The sequence below is a fragment of the Argiope bruennichi genome, chromosome 11 (genome assembly GCF_947563725.1).
Source record: "Argiope bruennichi chromosome 11, qqArgBrue1.1, whole genome shotgun sequence".
Lineage (NCBI taxonomy): Eukaryota > Metazoa > Arthropoda > Arachnida > Araneae > Araneidae > Argiope > Argiope bruennichi.
In genome coordinates, this window is record NC_079161.1 from 27024346 (window position 1) to 27048984 (window position 24639).

General features: G+C 29.4%; 1 protein-coding gene across 1 annotated transcript in view; it reads left to right on the forward strand.

Moving 5' to 3' along the window:
• The window catches only part of LOC129957062 (proton myo-inositol cotransporter-like), a 112660-nt gene that overhangs the window by 14373 nt on the left and 73648 nt on the right, over window positions 1-24639 (forward strand). The gene's annotated exons all lie outside the window — the stretch shown is intronic.

Sequence of the window (24639 nt, forward strand, 5' to 3'; positions counted from 1 at the left end):
TTTATTGCAAAGCACTATAAAAGTATATTTTGAAATTTAAAAGCGTGATTTAAATTTTACTGCATCGTCATAAACATACTTATTTTATAACGCACATCTTTTTGGTATCAAGCCATTTGCTTATGTTAAAACATTTTGCGCTTAAAGACTATATTACATGTGAAACTTCACTCTTATTTGCTCTTTTTTTTTTTTTACGATGTGTGAATTTACTGGTTTATCTTGCATCGTATTGGCAAGAATCTTCCATCATTTTCTGTTCAAACACTGCCATTGAGTGACTAAGTTTCCCGTGCAGCTTGCATGAAAGCGCGGATCAAGGCCTGTCACAGTAATAGAAAGTCAACACAATATTGCACGCTTATGTAACTTGTGACTGAATATTTCGTCACCATTTTTTCCACTTTACGTCTAACTCGTCATTTTTTTTTATTATTATTATTAAATCAAAAGATTGCCGAACTTGAAAATGGGGAAGGAATTTGTGTATGTGGATTTATAACAGATTAAAGATAAGATAAATTTTTAAATATTCGAACTATTTTATTTTATTGTAAAGCGTTTATTTTTTTAATTAAATAACAAAATACAGTTTCAGGAAATGAAACTTATAATCTAAAACATTTCAGTATTCCCACTAGAGAATTGATGATTTTTCATTTGCATATAAGAGATTATATAATTAAAATATAATAAAATCTGTAAATAATATTCTTTTTATATGCATTTAATAACCAGATGCCGCAACTCCCCTATTTGCTCGATTTTTGTTAATTATTCTTGCGTAAGGCAAATATAATCTTTCCACAAATGCTGTATTCGAGAAAAGTATTAATTATTTTTAATTATTAATTATAAGTTTTTAAAAATTATTAAGTTTTTTTCGTGCTCTGTTTTACTGTCACCTTTAAGAGTTTCAGACACGCATAACCTTCCCCTTCAACGTAAACTTTGGAAAATTAATTTTTTTTTATTTGCTCTTATATAATATATAAATTTTTCAAAAAAAAAATGAATTCTACGTTTTGATGAATCTCCAAGTTTCAAATCTTCTTGAGTTCGAAAAACACGTTTTTGGAATTACGCCTGTATTATTGTGAACACCATAACTAAGAAACGCTCTGATCTAGACTAATGAAATTTGGTAAGTGTGTTTTTTAAACCAAATTTATAAATTTTTATCAAATTTCAATAAAATTTTTTAGCCCTTAAATGCATGATTACTTGTTTTGAATTTAAAAAAAAAATCTTTTATCATCGGAAATTAGTCATAGGTTACTTCTTTATACTTATAATAAAGCTCAGTGTGTGTGTTGGCGTTCTACAGGCCAGACCGTTTGACCTACAGATACCAAATTTGGTACATATATACCTTGGAGGTCGAAAATGTGCTCCTGGGGTCCCTTTTTTTGAATTTTTAATTTTAATTTTAATTATTAATTAAAAACTAACTTTCCCGCCAAAAAAATTTCATTTCCCCACCGGCCAATGAGTAAGGCTTCAGTTTTTTCCCCCACGCTAATGAGGCTGGGCTTAACATTTTTCGACCGACTATTTCAAACGATTCTGTTTATTGTTTTAATGTTTTATGCATTTAAAATTAAACATTGTTAATGAATCGATCTTTCTGATTCATCCTGAAGTACTTTTGAATTAAAATAAAACAGAATAAAGGAAATTAAAAATTTCTAATCTGCATAGCGTTACCCCAACTGGCGTAGAAAAATTCACGCATTTGCGTTACCATAACTGGCGTTGAAAATTCAAGCATGCGCATTGTGTTCTGATTGTCGACAACTATTTTCAACGGATTCGGACTTGATTTAAATTATTTTTTGGTTAGTTGTGTGCTCTTGTAATTAAAAATTGTATTTATGTTAGTCATATATTTTTTGTATGTGCTTATAGTTTTAAGTATATCGGTTTTTACGTAGTTTTTTTAACCTGTTTTCGACTGATTATTTTAAACGATTCTGTTTATTTTCTTAATGTTTGATTAATTTAAAATTAAGCATTATTAATTAATAGACCTACTCAAGATGAATCTGAGAAAATTTTGTTGACAAATTCTTGAGATATTGCATAAATTAAGAAAAATATTCTTTATTGCCCATAAGTTTTAAATGCTCAGTGACTCTGTTTTCGGTAATCATATTATTAAAAAAAATGCGTTGTTTCAGTAAAAAATATTATTATATTAATTACAGATTAATCATTTTCACTTTAATTTAAAGCGCAAATTCTACGGGAGCTAACAGAAAATTAGAGATATACATATTGCGTTATGACTGAAGGCCTTTATAATATTATATGACTATCAAAATTTGAAGTTTTAAAATATTTTGATGAAGAGGAATTAAAGTAGGTATTACATAAAATATTTAATTATTAAAATTTTAACGAACATGATCGGCGAGCCAGCTGGTCGGCAAAGGCGGCTAGTAATTTAATATAAACAGAATATCGACACTATTCAGTGCCCAACAACTAATTTTTTAAACTTTATTAATTGGTATATATATCTAATAAAAATAAACTAAATGAAATTAAAATTTATTTTACGTAGTTTAAATCAATAAATGTTCCGATGAATTAGCAATTTAAAATTTTATGCAGATCCTCGGTTTTTAGAGTCATATTTAATAAAATATTCTGTAGTCACTAATATTTTAAATTTAAAAAAATGTCCTTTCTTTTTCAATTAAAACTGATTGGGTTATCAAAATTTGAATGCCTGTATTCTATAAAAACGCACGATTTTAGGCCTCTCCATCGACCGTCTTGAGGAAAATACGGCAATCGGCATTTGGACATTTCCGAGACTGATTGTTTAAAATAATGAAATTGTTCGTTGTCCTAAATGAATAATATTCAAAGTTTTATAACTCGGTCAAGCGTGATTGCAGAGGATTGAAATGTTAGTTTGTCAAGATTATTTCATTAATATGGTTTATAGGATCGAAGGAATGTATAAAATTTAGACTTCATAATGGTTTTCAGAAGTACATTTATTGATTGAAATAAAATATTATTTATCGCATTTAAATCTGTTTGAAAGTAAAACTGTATTTTATACTGAATCAGAGAAATTTTTATTTAATAGTTCTTTGAAATATTGCATAAATTATATAAAAAAATATTTTGTGGTACGCATATATATATATATATATATATATATATATATATATATATATATATATATATATATATATATATATATATATATATATATATATATATATAAATTCTAATTTCAATTTAATTAATTTCCAAGATTTTATCTTAATTTAGCCCATAGTAAGTTCATTCTCTTATTTCTTGACCCAATTCCACTTTCTCTACTTAATTAATTCAAGAGAAGCTTTATAAAATTGCTGAATCGGCTAAACGCCGACACATTCTCAAGGTCCGCTTGAAGTGGTAGAAAAATGTCCAGTAAGCACATTCTTTCTTAAAAGATCCCTGTGTCTCCTTTACATGTGATTGGCATGCACAGAAATCCCTATCAGAATCTTATTAATATATTAACACTATGAAGAAATATTTTCCCTATCAAAATCTCAGGTTATATAAGACGAGGGATAATTTATTTCTCGATTATGCTTTCCCAGAATGGATATTAAAATTAATTTTAAAATGTAAAAAGTCTTTTCAATGTCTTCGAACCTGCCGTCTGCTTCACATAAAATAATGCTTACACTTTATATATATATATATGTAATGATATTTTAACTCTAATTTCAATTTAATTAATTTTCATAGTAACTTCATCTTAACTTAGCCCATAGTAACTTCATTCTAAAATATTCTCTTATTTCGTGATCCAATTCCACTGTCTCTACTTAATTAATTCAAGAGAAGCTTTGTTAAATTGTTGAATCAGCTAAAATCTAACTTTCCCACACTACTCGTGAAGAGATAACATACCGCTGATCAAGCAAATTCTTTTTTTAAATCTCCCTGTGTTTCCCTTACCGTGTCCACCCGTGTAACGAAAATCCCTATCGAAATCTCATAATACATTAGCACTGTAAAGAAATATTTTCCCTATCAAAATCATAGGTTATTTAAGACCAGGGATAAAATGTCTAAGAGCTCTTCCCTCATTCCTTTCTGTGTCGTTCTGTGTGCTCGTCGCTTGTACATATGCTTGCTTCTTCAAAATGAAATAAAACGACGTCACGAAATGAAAAGTATCTTCATTGTCTTCAAACTGCATCATGCTTCACAACAAATAATATTATATATATATATATATATGTTTGTAACACGGAAATGTAAATGTATGTCTTCAAGACCAAAAAAAAAAAAAAAAAAAAAAAAAAAGTACTTGCGACTTGCGTTCTCGATGATCATCAACAAGGCGCAATCACTTCAAGTGTGCGGATTGAACCTAAAAAGTCCATGATTTTCACATGACCAGTTGTATGTCGGATGTTCACGATTCGAACAATCAAGAAATATATTTATTTTTACTGAAGACGGAAAAACAAAAATTGTCTACCCTAAATCACTTGAATAATAAATAATAAAAAATTCAAATAATAGAATAAGTATTGTTTGTACTTATCCCTTATGTATCATTCAATTTCAATGAATATATTCACTATCGACAATCAAATAAATATCATTGTTTCTATCATTCCTAATTAATCAAGATAGCTATTTCAAATTTCCAAAATTATTTCTTCTGCGGCAGCAACGCGCCGGGTACCAGCTAGTAAAAAATAAATTTAAAAAATCCAGGTAATAATATGGTATATTTATTTTGAAAAAAACTGTGTGTTGACTTTTGGCAACATATAGTATTTCCCAAAAATTCAGCTTGTATCGGATATAATTTTGAAATACAACATCAGACATTGATAGCTTACCTGACAGCAGATGAGAAGTAATTTTTTAAAAATTAGATTAGATAGATCACTCTTTCATAGGGAACTTGGCAATAGGAACTATCTCTCAAAGTAACACACTGAACTGTCAATTTTTTTCTTTCATACATGATTTATTGTCTATAGTTATCAACGAGTTTTTGAATAAACTTAAATGGAACTGGATGTGGACAGTTGGCAACAATATGCATTGAAGAATTAATATTGTTTGGCTGTCTGTCTGGGTTAAGTACAAGTGAAATTGATAATTACAAAATCCACAGAGCTAGATAAATATGATTTTTATTATTATATTAATTTGTAAATATTATTTTAGCTTTTAAACTGTAAATCTATACCAAATTTTAAGCCAAATCCTTCATTAAAATTGACCGTCTGTCGGTCTGTATATAAATGTGATAATTTCAAATCGCAACGATTTAGATAAATGAATTTTGGTATGCAATCTTGTTAATAAAATTATCATAACGTGCCAAAATGTATATTTTGTTTTCTTCTGTGTACTACGAAGCACAAAATGCTCATGTGCGGAATTCAGAAAATAAAAATTTCAGTATTCGTTGAATTCACAGTTTTCCACTATCTCCACATTGTTTATGCAAAAGAGAGGAAAAATGCACCTTTAAGACGGAGTATGCAAGAAAGTTTGGTGAAAACCACTCCCCCTATGTTTTATGTTTTCCATTATCATCATCAAAGCTTTCGCCTATCTCTAACCTTAAAAATAAGGGGACGAGAGCTTGAAAATTTCTGATTTAGATAAATATGTGAGGTAAATTTTTAATCCCAGGATGCCGAAAACAAAAAATGAATACTTATTGTAAGCCCTAATGAAGATTTTTATATTTTTCCTATATCATCTGAGATAAAATCTCGTGGACGTTCTTTTTTTTTTGTATATTATTATTCTTTTTCTGATAAACACAAGAAGAATATGCAAAATGTATAAATAATGCAACTTTTTCTATGTTAGTGACGCGTCTCTGTCATGTGATGGTGCTGGTCCCCGCTAGCAGCTGCTACCAACCACTATGACTCTCTCAATTTGGAAATGAACCACCTGCTTTCTACTTAGCATGATTGGTCTTGATTTTTTACTCTCTTTCATTTTCCAGATGTGAATGTATTAATGTCTTCATTATTATTTTCCGCGATGGTTATGCTATCTGAAAGATTAATCAAGCAAAAAAGCGCGGAAATATTTATGAGCTTTAATCGTATAATACTCGCATTTTTTTTTTTTTTTTTAAACTTTTTATCCTTTGCTTGGCGAGAAAAATCTGTTTTAATCTAGATTGCTCCATTAAAAGAAATCACTGATTCTCAACTATTTATTAACTCTGAGGGTTGCTGTAATGTCTGATTAAATAGTACTTTCTTTTTTTAAAATGTTCTAATTGATATACAGGATGTTGCTGTGTGAGTGTGGCAAAAAGAGCAATATTTTGATTAATTACTAACTATTTAAATATTTAATTAATTTTTGAACTTTGAATTTATTTTTTATCTTGCTTTAAATAATAAATGTGTAAAATGGTTAAATTCGACCGATCTAATCACCGATTATCGATTGTCAATTTTTTAACTCGGAGGGTTCCTCTAATATCTAATTAAATGACACTTTCTGTTTTAAAAATGTTCTAGTTGATATACCCGGTGTTGCTTGGGATTAAAATCGTTTTATCTATAATAACTTTTAATGCAGTAAGTATTTTTATATAAAATATTATAATATGCAAAATCCTTTTCAAGACATATGTATTGGAATAAAAGACAAAAAAAAAAAAATAGTGTTATGGTAGTTTTAAGTCTTAACGTTGCCTAACAGAGGAGTAAATTTTCCGATTTCAAAATTACCTGCATTAAATTTTCTAAAGAATTTATAAGAAACGGCAGAAAAATTCCATAAAAATAAAGTTGGCATCGTAAAAAAAGTAAGTTTTGAAAGAAAATTTTTTTTTTTTTTAAGGCTGTACATTTTTTTCTTCAGAATGATTTTCTCCAAATTTTCTGTGAAAAAACAATTTTTTTTTTGGTTGATTTTTTATAAACTGAAGAGTCTACTGTTGTCGAAAATCTGTTTCATTTGATCTCAGGGGCTTTATTTTTCTTGACTACGTTTCTCCAAATCATTTAAATCTGCTTTTAGACATTGTTAAATCACTATTTTGAAACAAACGAAAATCTTATAAAAATAAAAGAGCAATTTAAACCGGGGGGGGGGGGGTAGTCTTCGAAAAACTTTCTTGCAAATACTCTAATAAACGTGTTATTCTAGAGAAAGCCAAATATGGAATTGGCGTTAAAATAATAACGAAATATTAACCTTTGGCATGAATATATCATTTTTACTGAATCTGTCATGTGATCCTTGGAGATTAATAGGTGGTATGCGGATAATAATATTCGAAAATCAAATTTGTCGTTTAGATGTGTTTTTTCCAATCCATTAAAACAAAAATTTGACACAGAATTACTTTTGTAGCCACAAAATCACATTCAAATTTGATTTACTTAGGACATTACGTTTATGAGTTATCGCGTTGAAAGTACATATCAACCGACGTTCAATCCTTCATTAGATTGGCTCGATAATTGTTTACACTGTAGAAGTTAAATACGTATATCCAATTTTCATTCATCTAGCTCTCTTCGTTTTGCAGTTATGTTAATTTATATTCAAGAACTAATTATACATACAGACTTCCTTTGGACATATTTTGCTCAAAATTTGATATAAATCTATATATTTGGTGTGAAAACCGTGTACCAAATTTTAACCGTCTAGTTCAATGTGTTTTTGAATTATCATTGTTCGATAGACAGACAGACGGACGGATATTTTCCAAAAATGTGTTTTTGACCTCACTGAGGTCTAAAACATGGAGATTCGTCAAAATCTCGAGTACAGATTCTCTATGCTAAGTACATGAGAAAGTAAAAAAAGAAAAAGAATTGAAATCTTTAACTTTTTTAAGATTTGAAAACTAATTCGGCCATCATTTCACAATCAGTTTATTTATTTAAAATTATATATATTTTTTTTTATATAAGAATAAATAAAGTTCGAAGTAAAAACATTGCAGATTAGAAGCACTTCATTTCCGCGAACATTGTCCGCCCTTCAACTTTCGGTCAGTGTTTCTTTTATAAATAGAAAATCGATGAAAGATAGATTGATTTTGATTTGAATCACGCTCGTTGCCATGAGATTTTAAATCCCATCATTGAATCTCTTAATTATCTGTAGCCGAACAAATGTTTGTTTTTCTCAAGGCGCTTCAAATCAATGGGTGCCTCTCATTAATCGGAAAATGATTTCATATCTCGGATGTTTATTCACTTTCAATGGGAAAAAAATTGGCCTTAATGGGAAAGCACCGCTTTTTTAGCCTTCTTTCCGAAGATAAATTGAATTTTAATCTGAGAGTGACCAGATATTGGAAGATCAAGGGATATGGAGTTATAAATGTAAGATCGAATCTAAATCAATTTCGATTAATACGGCATGTTTAGATATTTCGTCATTCTCTGTAATGAAAACATGAACCTCGCTTTGGATTAAATAATAAATATTCAAAGTAATTAAGGTGCAGAACTGGTGGCATTATTGTTTTCTCGTAAAGCATAAAGAAAGTATAGTTATCGTTAAAAAAACTCGAGCTCAGTATTTCGTCGAATCTGTACGTTTTAGACCGCTCTGAGTTCGAAAAATATATTTTTGGAAAATGTCCGTCCGTCTATCCTTCTGTGACAAAGATAAATTAAAAACGCTTTTGGCTAGACATATGAAATTTAGTGTTCAGGTTTACCACCCAATTTGTAGCTTTCTGTCAAATTTTGAGTAATATCCGTTTAGAGGAAGTAGTGTATGCGGCTGTTCGAATATAAGTTATCACGCTTATTACAAAACGAAGAGAGCTAGATAGATAAAATTTGGTATACAGATTTAGTATTTTTAGTATAGAATTATACCAAATTTTGAGCGAAATCCAATGTGGGATTGATCGTCCGTCTGTCTGTACTTTCAGAAACATGTGAACGCTATAACTCAAAAACACTAAGACTTATATGTATCATATTTGGTAGGCGTTTTTTGCGACTTTAAGTGCAGTTTTATTTTAACTTTTTGTTTCAATCAGTTAGGAAAAACATATCTAAAACATAAATTCGGTTGTCAGATACTTTTGACCGCATATTGTGATATAATCGCCAAAATATTCGCCAAAACACCGTTTTTCATAATCGCTGACAGTACGGAAAACGTACATATGCATCATTATATCCTAGTCCTATAATCTTATGTTTGATTCCTATTATATTTAAAAATAATCATCGCATCTGTTCAAAATACCAATAATCGATGTATTGTAATATAGTGTATAAGTTTAATATAGTGTAACTGTTATACGCCAGTGTCATACAAGGCGTTCTTTATCTTCCAGCAATATTTTGCAGCATGGTCCACAATATCATGCCGGGGGTGGGAGGGGGATCACACTTTTTTTAGAGTATGCGAGGCAGTTTGGAAAGATCATACCCTCTGGTTCACGTTCTGTTAACTTAATTCGTTATTGATTATAATGTAAAAAAAAATAATAATAATCCATACTTTTCTGCTGATGTTTATAAAAAAAACACGCATTTATTCCCGTTTTCTCCTATCAAATATAGTTCTCTTTTAATCATATACAGTACACTCCCGATTATCCGCGGAATTGGGTGACGCGGCCGCCGCGGATAACAAAAATCGCGGATAATCCGAAAAAAGCTAAAAACGGGTATAGCATAAGAGAAAACAGTCATTCCAACTTTGAAAAATCGTAAACAATAAAACGTAAAAGAAACAGCAGGAAATGTTTCACTAACGCTTAATATTTTAGTATATCACTCAAAACTAACCTAAAATGCATATTGTTAATAAAAACAGAAAAGTGCTTTGTACTTACGAGAGGCGTCAAGGATACACAGAAAAATGAATACATATGTACTGCTTTAATGCTATAATGTATTATGTAATTACAAAAGCATAACTGTAAAACTACACCTTTTTGAAGAAATCAGTCATTTGTGTTTGCTTCTTGCTTTGGAAGCATTTTCTCTTTGCTTGGAAGAAGAAAAAAAAAAACTTTGTACGGCAGGCGCGGATAATCCGCTCCGCGGATAACCTGCCCTCGGATAATCGGAAGTCTACTGTATTAACTTATCGAAAAAGAATAATGCTATTATAATGTTTCAAAATATGATAATCTTTGAACCAAAAACTTATCTGGATGTTCCCTGAGGGAATGGCAAAAATCGCCATTGCTTTCGATTTCAACCCCCCCCCCCCCCACACACACACACATCACCTCCTGATCCTCAGTTCGGCCTTCTGTTTTGTCTCAGTTCCGATCTGAAAGACTAGCCTCGTTTCCGCGTCAAACCACGACCTCCGTAATACAAGGCCTCACAACTCCCAACGCGTTCAGCCCGTGACGTCACGAGTTAGGATGAATTTTCAGGAAAATTCTAAAGGCAGCTGGTGTAAAAGAGTGCGGTTAGTCACGGTAGATGTTGGCGTAGCGAAGTGCTGGTATTGTGTTACTGGTTTTATTTAAAAGTTTTCTGATCTTTTTTTCATATTAATTTTAATTTATTGTAATAAAGATGCCTAGTGCGTGCTGTGTTCCTAATTGTAAAAGTAATTACACGAAAAATAGCCCCAATATTTCAGTACTTTCGTTTCCAAGAAATGAAAACACTAGAAGAGCATGGATCTCTGCAATAAAGCGGGACAATTTCGTGCCAACTAAATATAGTAAGGTAAGTTTCATTCTTTTTTGTACAATTTTTAGTTAATTAATTCTCTTGAACTGTGAAACATTTAAAATTATGTATAGCTTCCATTTCTGTCATTTTGTTTTCTCTACATTTAGTTGCTTATGCTTCCAATTACTTTGGTATTGTTTGCTTGAGCTAAATAAAAAATTTCTTTGTTTTATTGTTACTTCTCATAGTCTTTTTTTAAATTTGTTCTTAATATTTAAAATGTTTTGTTTCTGTATCTTTTTAATTATACTTCATATATATTTTTTTAAAATTTGACCTAAGCCTAATATTTGTTTCATATATGTAGGTCTGTGCTAAACATTTTCCAGAAAATCAGTTTTTAACTGTTAGAGAAGCGTTTAATACCAGTACAGGAGAACTTATTCAAGTACCAATGGAGTATAAAAGGTAAGTTTTTTTTAGAAATATGTAATAATTATCACCAAAATCTTACAAAGTACTTAAGTGATTTACTGTTATTATACTCTTATAAAAAAAGTTTAAAATCATCTAATGAATAATAAAACTTAATTTTTTATTATATATATCATGACTATAGATTGTAGCAAATTAAATTTATATTTTGTTCTAAAATATTATGTAAAAAAGTTAGATATAGTTGTAAAACAATATGAATTGCATGCTCATATAGGTTTAGAAAATGGGGGTAAACTTTCTTTCCCGCAAGAACATATTTTAAATGCAGTGCTCTATAATTTTACAGTATTTAAAAAAATATGCAACGAATATGAGTCTGAATTCCTAAAACTTCACGATCAAAGAAAAATAGTTTCTTGCCTTACATATTCTATTCTAGAAGAAAATGAATTCTGTGATAGTGGAGCATGTGATGAAGGTCATCAGTTTAATTCCATTATCTGGAAAGTTTGGTGCTCCACAAATATATTTTTAAATAATTATGTTAAGAAAAAAAATGATAATTTAGCTAAAGCTTTAGTTCAGAAAAAAAAAACCTAGCTGTAAAGAAAGCAGAAAAAAGAAAGGGAAAAAAAAAATTAAAAATTACTAACTTGAAAAAGAGGAGGGATGATAAAAATATTTAATATTAAATTTTCAAGCATAACAAGTAATATCAGTATAAATTGTTAATTGACTTTTATCACAATTGTTTCTTTTAATATTGTTATTAACTTTTATTTATAAATTTGTATTTTAACTTTATTTAATATTATAATTATTTTCATTTGTCTGTGTGAAATTTATAATAAAGTTAAGAAACAAAATGTATTTTGTTATTGTCTCTGAAAATAAAATGTTATGAATCAAATAGTGTGTGATTTTTTATTTGTGTTATCCTTTACTGTTACTTCAGATTAAGTATAAGTGCATTGAAATGTGAAATCAGATGTAATAAAAGCTAGTTTATTAAATTGTATGAATTACTAATATATTAAATGAAAACAATTCTTAATGTGAAAAAACAAGGTGTGAAAGTAATTCTTTTTTATCAACAGAATTAGTTGGTGTAAAATTTAAATCTGATATTAAATACATTAATGTTTTATTTGAAAGCTTTAAAATCATTAAGCTTTAAAAAGTCTTAATGATTAATTTAATTTCAAGCTTTAAAAAATATTTTCAAGGAAAAAATAAAACGATTTTTAACAGCTTTTAATAAAATAAAAAAAAACTATTAAAACAAGAAAACTAACAATACCTCAATGTATATATCTAATAAATTCACATCTTCGAAAGTTTGAATGTTATTAATTGGTCAATACGCTATAGAGGACTTTTAAGATTTTCTATCATGCCGTTTCTTTTATTCACACGGGAAAAAATAAATCTTGAATTTTATGCAAGATTCATGTCTTAATATTAGGAATAGTAAGTTATTTTTAAGTGAATTTAAAATATACCTACACATCAAGGAAGAAAGCAGGATTCTGCTCACGGCAGGCAATCATCCTAATTGTGTGACGTCACAAACTAGTTGTGAGGCCTTGTATTACGGAGGTCGTGGTCAAACGTGCGCATTCGACTGTCATGATCTCGCGGCACGTGCGTACAACTTGAAAGTTTTCCAAACTTTAAAGTTTAAAGAGGCAGAAAAAACGTTACAAAAATAATTTGAAGGTAATTTAACTGTATATCTGAGGCGTGGAATGCCACACATATTAGGTATTGATAACGTCATAAACTTATTCGAACTTGTCAAACAGGCGCGGAAAGTGAGAGTTTGTTTATCATAGTTTTCCATTTTTTTTTTTTTTTTTTTTTCGAAAACATTCCTAGTCGAAAACATTTCCTAGTCTTTTGTGTTTCCTTGATCAAGGTCAGAAACTTGTTCTTGCTTTTACTTGTGAATGAAAAGCTTCCTCTCCTGCTCATTGGCTCATTATTGTTTGAAGAAAGTATAACTGAAACTTTTGTGTGAAGACTATCTCTGAACAGATTTTACTCAAAATGTGATGGAAATCTGCAAATTTGGTATAAATGCCAAATATCAACCGTCCAGCTCAAATTGTTTTTGAGCTATCTTTGCCGCATACAGAGGGACGGACATTTTGCAAAGCTGTGTTTTTCGAATTCATAGAGGTGTAAAACATGGAGATTCGTCAAAATTTCGAATTCGAATTTTTTGACTATTATTATACGTTCTGTATACTACGTATACGAGAAATTAAAAATAAATTTTAACTATATTCTAATTTTTGCTCTTTAGTTTATAATTCATTGTTATATATATATTAAAGACTCTTGAAATCAGTTTTCTGAAATTCGCTATTTTGTACTCCACACATATGAATCAGTTTCATTGAATTTATCGATTGTTAAGCTTTGAAAATATTAAAACAATATTTTGCCATTGAGGACACTGCAAGCGTACAAAATGTCAGAACTCTTTCATATCTATAATAAGAAAATCCTACAAAATCTGTAATGCTGGGTGGAATTAAAAATAACCCAAATATTTTAGTCTGCATCATTATCTGTTTTTCCGCCAAACAACTATTTTTTTTTTTTTTACCATGCTTAAATTGATGTATCGTTGTGGAAACAAACCTAAATTTGAATAAAAATTAGTTATGGAATCACAAATTTCAAATTTAATTTGGATTTTTTATGATGGACTGTTGCAAAAGTTAATGAGCTGAGGTCTACAATTTTTATTACGTTATATTTATGCTGACTATTACTATACGCTTCTCATTTTGTGTGAAGATTATTGCTGATATTTTCTTTCCGCATTCTTTTTATTTTGTAATAAGTACTGCTTTTTTCTGTTTGTGGATCACTATTTGTTTTATCCTATTTTATGATTTGTTTTAATTCGAACGTTCGTGAACATTATAGATAGGAAAGATTCTACTGCGACGATAGATATAAGCCACAAGAGATATAATAAGATGGCAATAAAAATGAAAATATTTTGCAAATGTAATTGGAAATCCCATTTGCTGGGAGTATGTCTATCAGAGTTTTCCAGTTTTATAGATTTATTATGACTATTTTTATTTTTGTGTTAAAAAATATCTACCTTTTATTACCTTAATAAAAACATGTTTTCGAAAACTTTATTTTTAAGTTTGTCTTATTTTGCTATCTCATTCTTGCTAATCTTATATGTTTGGGTACTCTTAATGAGATTTCTGAAACATTGTTAGAACATAAAATTTTTCTGGGACTTCTTGTTTAATCTAACTTTTCCTGATGGTACTTTCTTGATCAACAGTTTTTTTCCGGTAGGAGTTTTAAGATCTTTTTCTGAAACATTAAGAAACATTATTCTTAAAGCAGCGTCGTATATTTTTAAGAAAAAACATTTCAGCGTGCTGTAATTTAGACTTAGGTTTTTAAAATGGGGAGTGTGGACGGAATCATTCATATATTAGAATTTTAAAACTCAAAAAGTAATAATTTGCTAGCTGATTTGCTGAAAATGGAGTTAGTGATTTATTAAAATTTTCATTTCATAAGTATAAAAATGGGGGACATTTTACGGAATGCATTTTTCTTTTTGTGGAATGCATTTTTTTTATTTCACTGAGATAACTATAATAAAAGAAATTATTATACTATTAACTTGCTTTTATTATAGATAGTAAATACAGTTTATTATAGATATATAGCAAATTTAATATCTATAAATTTAAAATAATATGGAAAACCAAAATAAAAAAAACAAAAACAGTCCTAACTATTTTTATTTTGAATTCATAACCCTTAGGTATGTCATCAGTGATTTCCCCCACTTAGAAAATCCCGATTACAAAGTGGCGAAATTAATTGGCGAAATCAGCTCAATTACTAAGTCGGGGAACTGTGTTAAGATTCTGTTTTGCGATATCTCTGTAAAATGAAAGACAGATGGGTCTTTGACATCGTCGTACGACCATTAATAGCATATCTAGGGTTCATGAGTTTTCATATAATGTATAAAGAGCGCATATAGTACCGTATTTTATGATCACTCGTGTATCCCCCCCTCCACCTTAGAAAATGCATGGTTAAGTAGCGTTGCTATAATTTCTGCCGAAAATTTGGGAATAGAAGAGAATAGGCGATCATTAATGACACCTTTGGGGACATGAGCTGACATTTAAAATAAAAGTTGACAAAATCGGATCGGTAGTTAGGACTGGAGAACTGATTCTTTGATTTTCAGAATTATTTTAAATTTATTAAAAAAATATTATTTTAATAATTTATTATTATTTATTATTATTATTATTTATTAAAAGTTGACGAAATTGGATCAGTGGCTAGAACTAGAGGACTGATTCTTTAATTTTCGTAATTATTTTAATTTTCGTAATTATTAAATTTCGTAATTTCTTTTTAATTAGATGAAAACTTTCTATAATGAAAAACTCAGAAAATAATATATATTGAATTACCGATTTTGTATTGTGCATTTGAGAGTGCAATTAGTCATTAATGGCATTACCGAGTAAATTTGTTTATTTGTATTATATTGCATTAGAATGTTTATCTTAAAAAAATCTATTAAATTTATAAAAAAAATGTGGGCTTAACTAGCAACCAAATTCATTTGACTCTGGAAATTCGAGAAATAGATTTCCACTTCTTTGAACGTACGCTTGAAATAAATATTACTTTGAGAGGAAATGAGAAAATCTTAACTGTAACAGTGACCCTATTTAAGTGAAGCATAAAGCGTATCAAAACATCGAAAACAACCTATTCCTAAACATTTTCATAAGATTTATTTTCCTCGACATAATCATTAAATATTTATCAGGTGGAAATAAAATATCTTTTGGCAGTTTGGGATATATATATTCGGCGTAAACTCATCTGTGAAAAGTAATTAACAGAATTGTCGCTTGAAGGGAATGGCCATTTTCCACTTCGTTTATTTTTACAGATGTACAGCAAATTTCATTTTGTCGGCGAGTTAGATATTGCATTTTGATACTTTGAGTTATGGGCTCTTTTTGAAGCGTTCATTGCTTGCGAATGAATTATGGTTCGTTTTATATTGTATTTTCAGGAGCTGGTGATGTGTATCAAGTTTATTTCGTAAACTTTTGTAGCTAGCTGTACAGCTACTAGAATGGATGTCATTTTTGTAACCAATGAATGCACCCGATACATTCTGATAGCAGTAACTTATATTTGAGGGGTTTTAATTTTTAAAAATTTTCTTATTTCCTCGTATACGAAATAGAAATATACAAAGAGGATGAATTGTAACCTCAAAGAATATGAACCCGGAATTTTTGATGAATCTCCATATTTCCGATCCTTCTCTGAGTCCTAGAAATGCCTTTTTTTGAAATTCTGCTTGTCTGTCTGTGAACTCAAAAATGTTTTAAGTTAGATTAATGAAATTTGGTATATGAACACAAAATCTGTAGATATCTATTCAATTTTGAATGGAATCGATTCAGAGCAAGCCCGACCAGCTGTCTAAATGTAAAATAACACATTAACTACAAAACAAAGCGACGTTTGATTCACAATTAATATGTTATTGTTTTTGTTGTTGTGTTCTAATAGCACTTGCCATAGACAGGTCGTCCACTGACTTCACAATTAATAAGTAAAGAGTATATATTATGAAATTTGGAGCCAAATTTTGTAAAGAGTATATAATATTATTATCAAATTTGGAGCCAAATTTTGTAAAGAGTATATGTCATTATCAAATTTGGAGACAAATCTTGTAAAGAGTATATGTCATTATCAAATTTGGAGCCAAATCTTGTAAACAGTATATATCATTATCAAATTTGGAGCCAAATCTTGTAAAGAGTATATATCATTATCAAATTTGGAGACAAATCTTGTAAAGAGTATATATATCATTATCAAATTTGGAGCCAAATCCGTTTATGAGAATTGGTTCCTATCCATCAAAATTGAATCCAAATCTGTTTATGCAATGACTTATATATGTGAAATTTGGTGTATGATTTTGTGGCTATAATTATAATTATGTGTCGAATATATGTTTTAATCGGACAAAACAGAGACGTTAAATATATACATTTAGATTACTGGTATTCTTGTATTAACTTCATCCTACCGATAAATCGCAATAATAATAATAATAAATAAAAAGAGGAGGTGCCAAAGATAGTATTATTAAGCTCTTTTGTAGCTGTTGTTCGTCTTTGGTATACAGTTAATAATACACAAGTACTGTTACTGTTATTAGAGAAATTTTCAGGGAGATTACATCCGTTATATTTTTGAGCTGTTAAAATGCCCTTTCAAAAATTCTAGGGTTATTTCTTCATATAAACGTTATAGTTTTTCTTTTTAAATGTTCGTGAAATGTAAGCAAACAAAATGCTGTTTATCATATTAATATAAACTATTTTGTATCGAAACTTGTACTCTGACATGAATTTTAATTTTCCGCTCACAATTGTTTGCATAGTGTAAAATTTTGTTTCTAAGAACTAATTTCTTTAATACTGCCAAGTTTAGCTACTTAATGTTACATGAAGAAGCTGAAATTCTCAAAAGCAATATTAAGAAATTTTTCTAATGTATTAGCTTTAAAGATTCTTCATTTCATTGTTTGACTGTCAAATCTTGTATATTTCAGTCTTCATTTTCGATTGTGACCCTAAAAATAAAATCGAAATTCTAGAGCGAATACAAACCAAATTTATGCTCTATTTGCTTCATCAATTTTATTCTTAACATGAATCTTTTGCTGCTTATCTGTGTAATTTGCTAGACAGTTCTGGTCCGAAATCCTGATTCTTCATTTTTCTTTTTTTCTTTTTTCTCTTTCTCTGTTTTGGATAAAGTCATCAATAATATGATTGATTGCTGTGGTATGCTAAATTGTATATATTTTGTTATTTTTGAATGTTTAGTATCAGCTGCTTATTTGAGAATATGTTTGTTAAATTTAACTATATGAATAAAATCTCATTATATAAAATTTATAAAAAAAAAAAACTCTAACTTCATAAGAAGAATTTTTAATATGTCCTTTTGTATTTTTTAAATAAATAGTGGCAAACTTTTGATTCTAAAAACACTAAAGAATATATAAGAACATAAAGATTTCGAATTAAATGTTTTAAACTTAAAAATTTTTATGTTTTTTATAATGCTTTTACGATTGAATATATTTAATTTGTATTCCTCTATTTATTACTTTTTCCTATACGTAGAATTGAGATGATATGAGTATTGGATATGTGATTTTATGACTACAGTTGTCGATGAATCTGTTTTCGAGTACAATTTTGTGTCATATTTCTTTTTTAATCAAAAATATATCTAAAATTTAAATTCGATTTTCAGATACCATCAGCGCATGTCAGGGATTAATCGCCAAATAACTCGCCAAGGATGACACGATAGATTCAGTAAAAATGCTAAATTCAAACTAAAAATTAATATTTCGTAACAGTTGTATACCAATGTCAAGGCGTTCGCTTGCATGACAAATATATTAGAGAATATTCAAAAAAATTTTGGAAAAACCACTCCCGCTGGTTTTTTTTTCCCCCTTCCTTAATGTTTTAGTTTGAAATTTCGAAATAATTTTTGCATTTTTGTTTTTCTGTATATATATATATATCTTAGCATTTTTTTTTTCAATAATATTTTTTCATTACATTTCGTACTAAATATTTACCACAATGTTATATCTGAAGAACAACGCGGCTTGAATATTTATTGTCTATTATAACTCCACTTTTAAAGTAATATACATATTTTGATGCATGCAATGAATTCAAACTCAGTAATACATGTCATAAAAATGTGGTTTATTTTTGTTGAACTGTTTGCTTGAAAATGCCTTCTTAAGAACTTTATTTCCTCTTGATTTCGTTGTTAAAGGTCTTCGCATATGAGTTATCGGATATCTTCATTTAATTCTTTCTTAATATTTAGAAAAAGCGGAAATAAGCGAAAGTTCCGTGGCAGTTGAAATCATAAGACGATCATTTTACATGGTAGAAATTATCTTCAATGAATTGTTTCAAAGCACGTGTTGATATCACATGATTCGGACAGAAAGGAACTTGCGTAAGTAAATCGGAATGATTTTAGTTGATGGAATAAGATTTTTGCCTGTATGGTTTGTCTTGTTTTACTTTCTACATATACTTTGCTTTACATTGGAAAATAATAAAGAGAAATGTGAAGAAAGCTAACAAACTGAGAGAAGTATAAAATAAACAAATAGTATATTGACTAAAAGATTCCTCTTTTCTCTTCATTTAAAAAAATAAAATAAAAGATGTGTTGCAGTGTCGTGCCATTTTTTGTTTCATTTATTTAAAAATTTGTATTTATGTAATTAAGTGAAATTCAGAAATCGTTTGCTACTATAGAAATTCACATTTGAGTCAATTTCTTTAAATTACGAACAATTGCTATCAAAAATAAGGAAGATTTCATGAAATTTCATTAGATAGTTAATTTTTTATTGGTCAAAAATTCCATGCATAGAAAATATTATTTCATCATTGGAGGTATTTTAAGTCATTAAATAATTTATGTCCAATTTGCAATTTATAATATTTAATTAAATTATATATCAATCTTTAAAAAAATATTATTAACTTATAAAGGAGAAATCGACTTTTTTTGTTTGTTTTATAAAATTGTAAAATCGTTTGATACAATCTAAAATTTTTCGGGAAATCTCAAGATTCTAGGAGTGAAATATGTTTTATGAGGTTAGCGTCAGTAGTGTAATTGTTTCATTAAAGCTGTAGACCTGATGTGATCTAAGAACTTGTTTTTACTTTTTTTAAATCGTTTTCAGTTAGTTTTCCACAATGCTGATTCAATAAATAACAACAATATATAATAAATAAATATTTAAATTAAATAAACGAGTAAAGGAGGCAGATAATGAATTAGTAACTCGGATATATGCTGGCGTAGGGCTGCGCGCCAACTTAACATAAAAATAACTGAACAAATAATCATTTTATTGAAAAAATTTATCAAATATTTTATAATGTGTAAATATGATACCAACATTGTTAATGTTTCGACAGGGTTTAAGTTTTTCGATGTTTTACACTAATATAATTCATGTTTTAAATTATATCCAGGTTGTTAAAAATGACGTATTTTGCATTCATAATATTAAATATACTCTCTTTACCAAATGTAATGAAATCTGCCACTTAAAAATTCTGCAAATTAATTTCTTGCACTCTATTGACGTGCTATGCACATTATCATACATGCCTTTGACAATTTATATTGCGAGAGGCTAATTTATTAATTTATATTAAATAATTGTATAAATTCATAATTGATATGCGATCTAATATTTACTGTTAGACATAAAGAAACCATTGAAAATAAATATTTCTTATTTAAACCACTTTTAGTTTCGATTTTCTCATTAACGATACAATATTTTTTTTCCAGACAACGATGAATCTTCATGATCTGTTGATTTGATTAAATGTCATTCAGTGTTTTGAAGCTTTATCAAATACTAGCCTCTTTCAGCGACCAGTTGTTCGCTCGCCCTATTAATAGTATTAATATAGTCATATCAATCCATTTTTATAAATTATACCTTATTACGACAGATGATTCTCCATAAAGATTGAACAGCAAAGTAGTAATTTTGAAATTTCTACAAAAATAAAGATTAATGGTGGGCAAGCGAATAGTGATGGCATATCTAGGTGCCACGATTTTTAATATAAAATAAAAATTGGTGAAATAGGAAGAGTGGTTAATGCTGGAGAACTCGATCATGGTTTCCTCCCACAGAGAATTTACAGTGACGTAGTGTTGTTGAGATTTCTCTCGAAGATGGAAGAGGGGCATATCTAAGAAGTATGAACTTTAATATAAAAGTTGGCGAAATCGAGCCATTGGTTGGGACTGGACAATTGATTTTTTAAATGTTTTCTAATTATTTTAAATATATAGTTATATTATAAATATATTAATAATTTTCCTTTGAAGTTGATTCTGTTTTTTGTAATATTCCTAATTAGCCTTTGGTTATATACAGGATATTTACCTTTCTTATTCTTTACAGTAATTGTAATTTTTGTAATTTTTCGCTGATATTCTCTGGTATAACATATTTGGGAACACGGTAATTTTTAGAATTCGTTTATATCAGAATTCTCTATTATTCTATCGAATATTCTATCGCTGTAAGAACTAATATAGTTTCATCTTTTTACGAGTGAAATTTGTTATTTCGAATGTTCGAATTGCACACACCTTCCACTAAAACGAGATAGAAGAACAATCAAAATCTAGGATTGCCGCTGCCCTGCTTCGATAAAGGAGCACCTTTATCAAAGTGTGACGCATTCCACCTACCTTTCTGGATTCCACGTGAACTGAAGGTACACCGCACGTTTTCGGTTCTTCTATCGCGCTAATGATAGATAATATTCTAAAATTTACACGAGACTGTATCTGACCAGTTTATTGCACCAGGAACGAAAGTTTACTACGCGAAACGTGATTGAAAATGAGAGTTCATTATTGTCATAATGTTTTGTTACGATATCGAAAAAAATATGAATTAAATTTTTTCAATTCGCAAACCCACTAGTGGCAATGGTCTCCCCCAAACTTTCTCGCATGCTCTCTAATAAAGGTGTTAATCCCAGAGAACGCTTTCCATGACATTGACGTGCAATAATTGTAAAATTATCACCTAATTCTTGGCATACGGTTAATAGTATCCGGAAATCGAATTTGTGTTTTAGACGCGTTTTTCTAACCGATTGAAACGAAAATTTTACAGGGAACTGTACTTGTGGTCACAAAACCTCATGCCTAATTTGATATATTTAAGTCATTTCATTTTTGAGCTATCGTGTTTACATATTTCTAAAAGCACAGACCGTCAACCTCTTGTTGGATTTCGCAGAAACTTTGATAGGTGTGTACTTTATAAATCGTAAATCTGTGTGCCAATATTATCAAGCCAGCGCTCTTCCTTTTGTAGTTGTCGTATTAACATATATTCGGATAGCCAGACAGACTTTCTGAAAGGATTTTGCTCAAAATTTGATAGAAATCTAAAAATTTTGTGAAAAGACCTTATGCCAATTTTCGTCCGTGTATCTCAAAGCGTTTTTTTAGCCATCTTTGTCAGACAGACAAACGGACATTTTCCAAAAGTCTGTTTTCCAAGCTCAAGGAGGTTTAAAACGTGGAGATCCGACAAAATTATAATACTTTCTTTGCACTATGTATAAGAGAAAGTGAAAATGGTAGCAAAATACAAAGTGAACATTAATTGAAATAGTTTAATAGAAAAATGTTTTATATAGAGTATTATAATTTAAGAGTTTTTCATCGAAATTTGAAATTTGATGTATAGTCCGTATAAAAATATCGCACCCTTCTAGTTCAAACGTTTCTGAGTTATCCTATTTATAGATAAGTAGATATATATAATTCTAAAAAATTGTTTTTCGGACTCTGAGAGGTTTATAACGTGGAGATTCGTCAAAATCTTGAGGTCAAATTTGTTGATGATTATTACAATTTCTCATACTACTTATACGAGGAAGTAAAAACATCTTTAAAGATTACAGAAAATATTTATTGTTATATGAAGCAATTAGAGGATGCTAATTTGTTATTGTCAGTAAATATTTTAGCAGACTAGCTCGTATTATGCTATATATCTAAATCACGTAATCCAAATCGCATAAATACATAACTATATATCCGTACCTATTACATAATTGAAAACAATACACACGGATTTTGGTAAAACTTCAAATCCAAACAATTGAAAAGCAGAAAATGAATGCTCTGCAATTTCATCATGCATTATTTCGCCATGTATTATTTCAACATAACTGTAAATTATGCGAGCGAAAGTGGCAATGAATAGGTGCTTGACTGAAACGCAGACAGCTGTAAAAACAACAAACGGGAAATGAATTTGCGTTTTGTTTTTACTCGAAAAATGCTCCGTTTGTGTAATAATAGTGAAATACAAGCATGCGCTAGGCGTGACTCATCTAATCAAAAATAGTTTTTTGTTCTTATTCGCATTCTAAATATAGGGAAAGGATTATTATTTATTTTATTTTTTGTGCTGTGTTAATAATGAAGAATATGTGATCTGGGCGTCCCGGGTTCGAATCCCGGTTTGGGCATGGTTGTTCTTCATCTGTGTTCTATCTGTGAGGTGTGTGAATGTGCCCCCCTGTAAAAAGGGGTTGTGCAAGCGAATGTGTGAATTTCATCTTCGTATGAGCTAGAAATCAGACTTCTGCCCGCAGGTGCTCAGGGGTCTTTACCCTCAGAAGCTACTGCACCCCCTTTCCGTGGGAACGCGGACACGACATCATCATCACTAAATAAATGTTTAATCGAGCATTTATTTATTTATCATATAATATGATAAAATGCGACCATGATTATCTGTTGTTTTAATATCAAAAAAGTCAACAAAAAAGTGTTTAACGTAAAAAATTATTGTTATTTGTTAAAAAGCAAATTACCAAATTTTAAGCACACAAGTCTTCCATTAATTTTTCTACTTCCCGAAGGGGTGAGATGCGAAAAGATAACGCATTTCCGGAATTCTTTATCCTTGCTTCAATAGATATTTTTTCGTTAAATTTTTTTTAACGAAAAACAAAATTTAATGTTTAGGCAGCCCTTAAAGTAAATAAAAATGCTTTAAAATATTTTATTGTGAATTAGCTTTTTTCCCCGACAATATTACGAATTACCCGCAGTTTTTACGCCTCGCAAATCCCCGAACAGTCCGAATTCACCTTATTGTTAAATGTAAACTTCTCCTCCTTTTCTCTCCTCACCCCTATTTTGATTAAATAAATGTGTCCTGACTCGTGCGCAAAAACGCGGGGAGAAATAAATGTGCAGTTTTAGTTATCTTAGACCAAGTATTAAATACTGTCTGTTCTTGATCGTTCTATTTTTGAATTATCGCTACAACATATTCGCGAATATTTACATAAACAAATGAACAACCTTAAATTGATTTGATACTGATGACGACACAATATACTGTGTAACCAACCTCTTTTAACGATCATAATTCGTTCCCGAACTTACTCGTGATTCGAAACATTTTAAATGAAACAGTTTTTTCCTTGGGAATCCATGCAAAGTAAGACAGTGTGTCCATTCCAAAAAAATATTCAAACAAATATATATTGATGTAATTTATTACTTACAATGCTGTTTTTTTTTTTTTCATTATAAAATTATCTAAAGATATTTGCCTTTTGCTATGCTTCACAATTTGGTGAAAGTGGGGCACAAGATTATCGTTAAACAAATTTTTAGTGCACATAGCTAGTGTCTTTTTACTTTCTCGTATAGCATGCTAGTATGAAGAAAATATTGTAATCGTCAAAAAATTCGAACTCGGGATTTTGACGGATTTTTACGTTTTTGGGAAAATGTCCATCTGTGACAAAGATAACTCAAAAACACTTTGATGAAATTTGATGTATGGTCTTTGCACCAAATTTGCAAA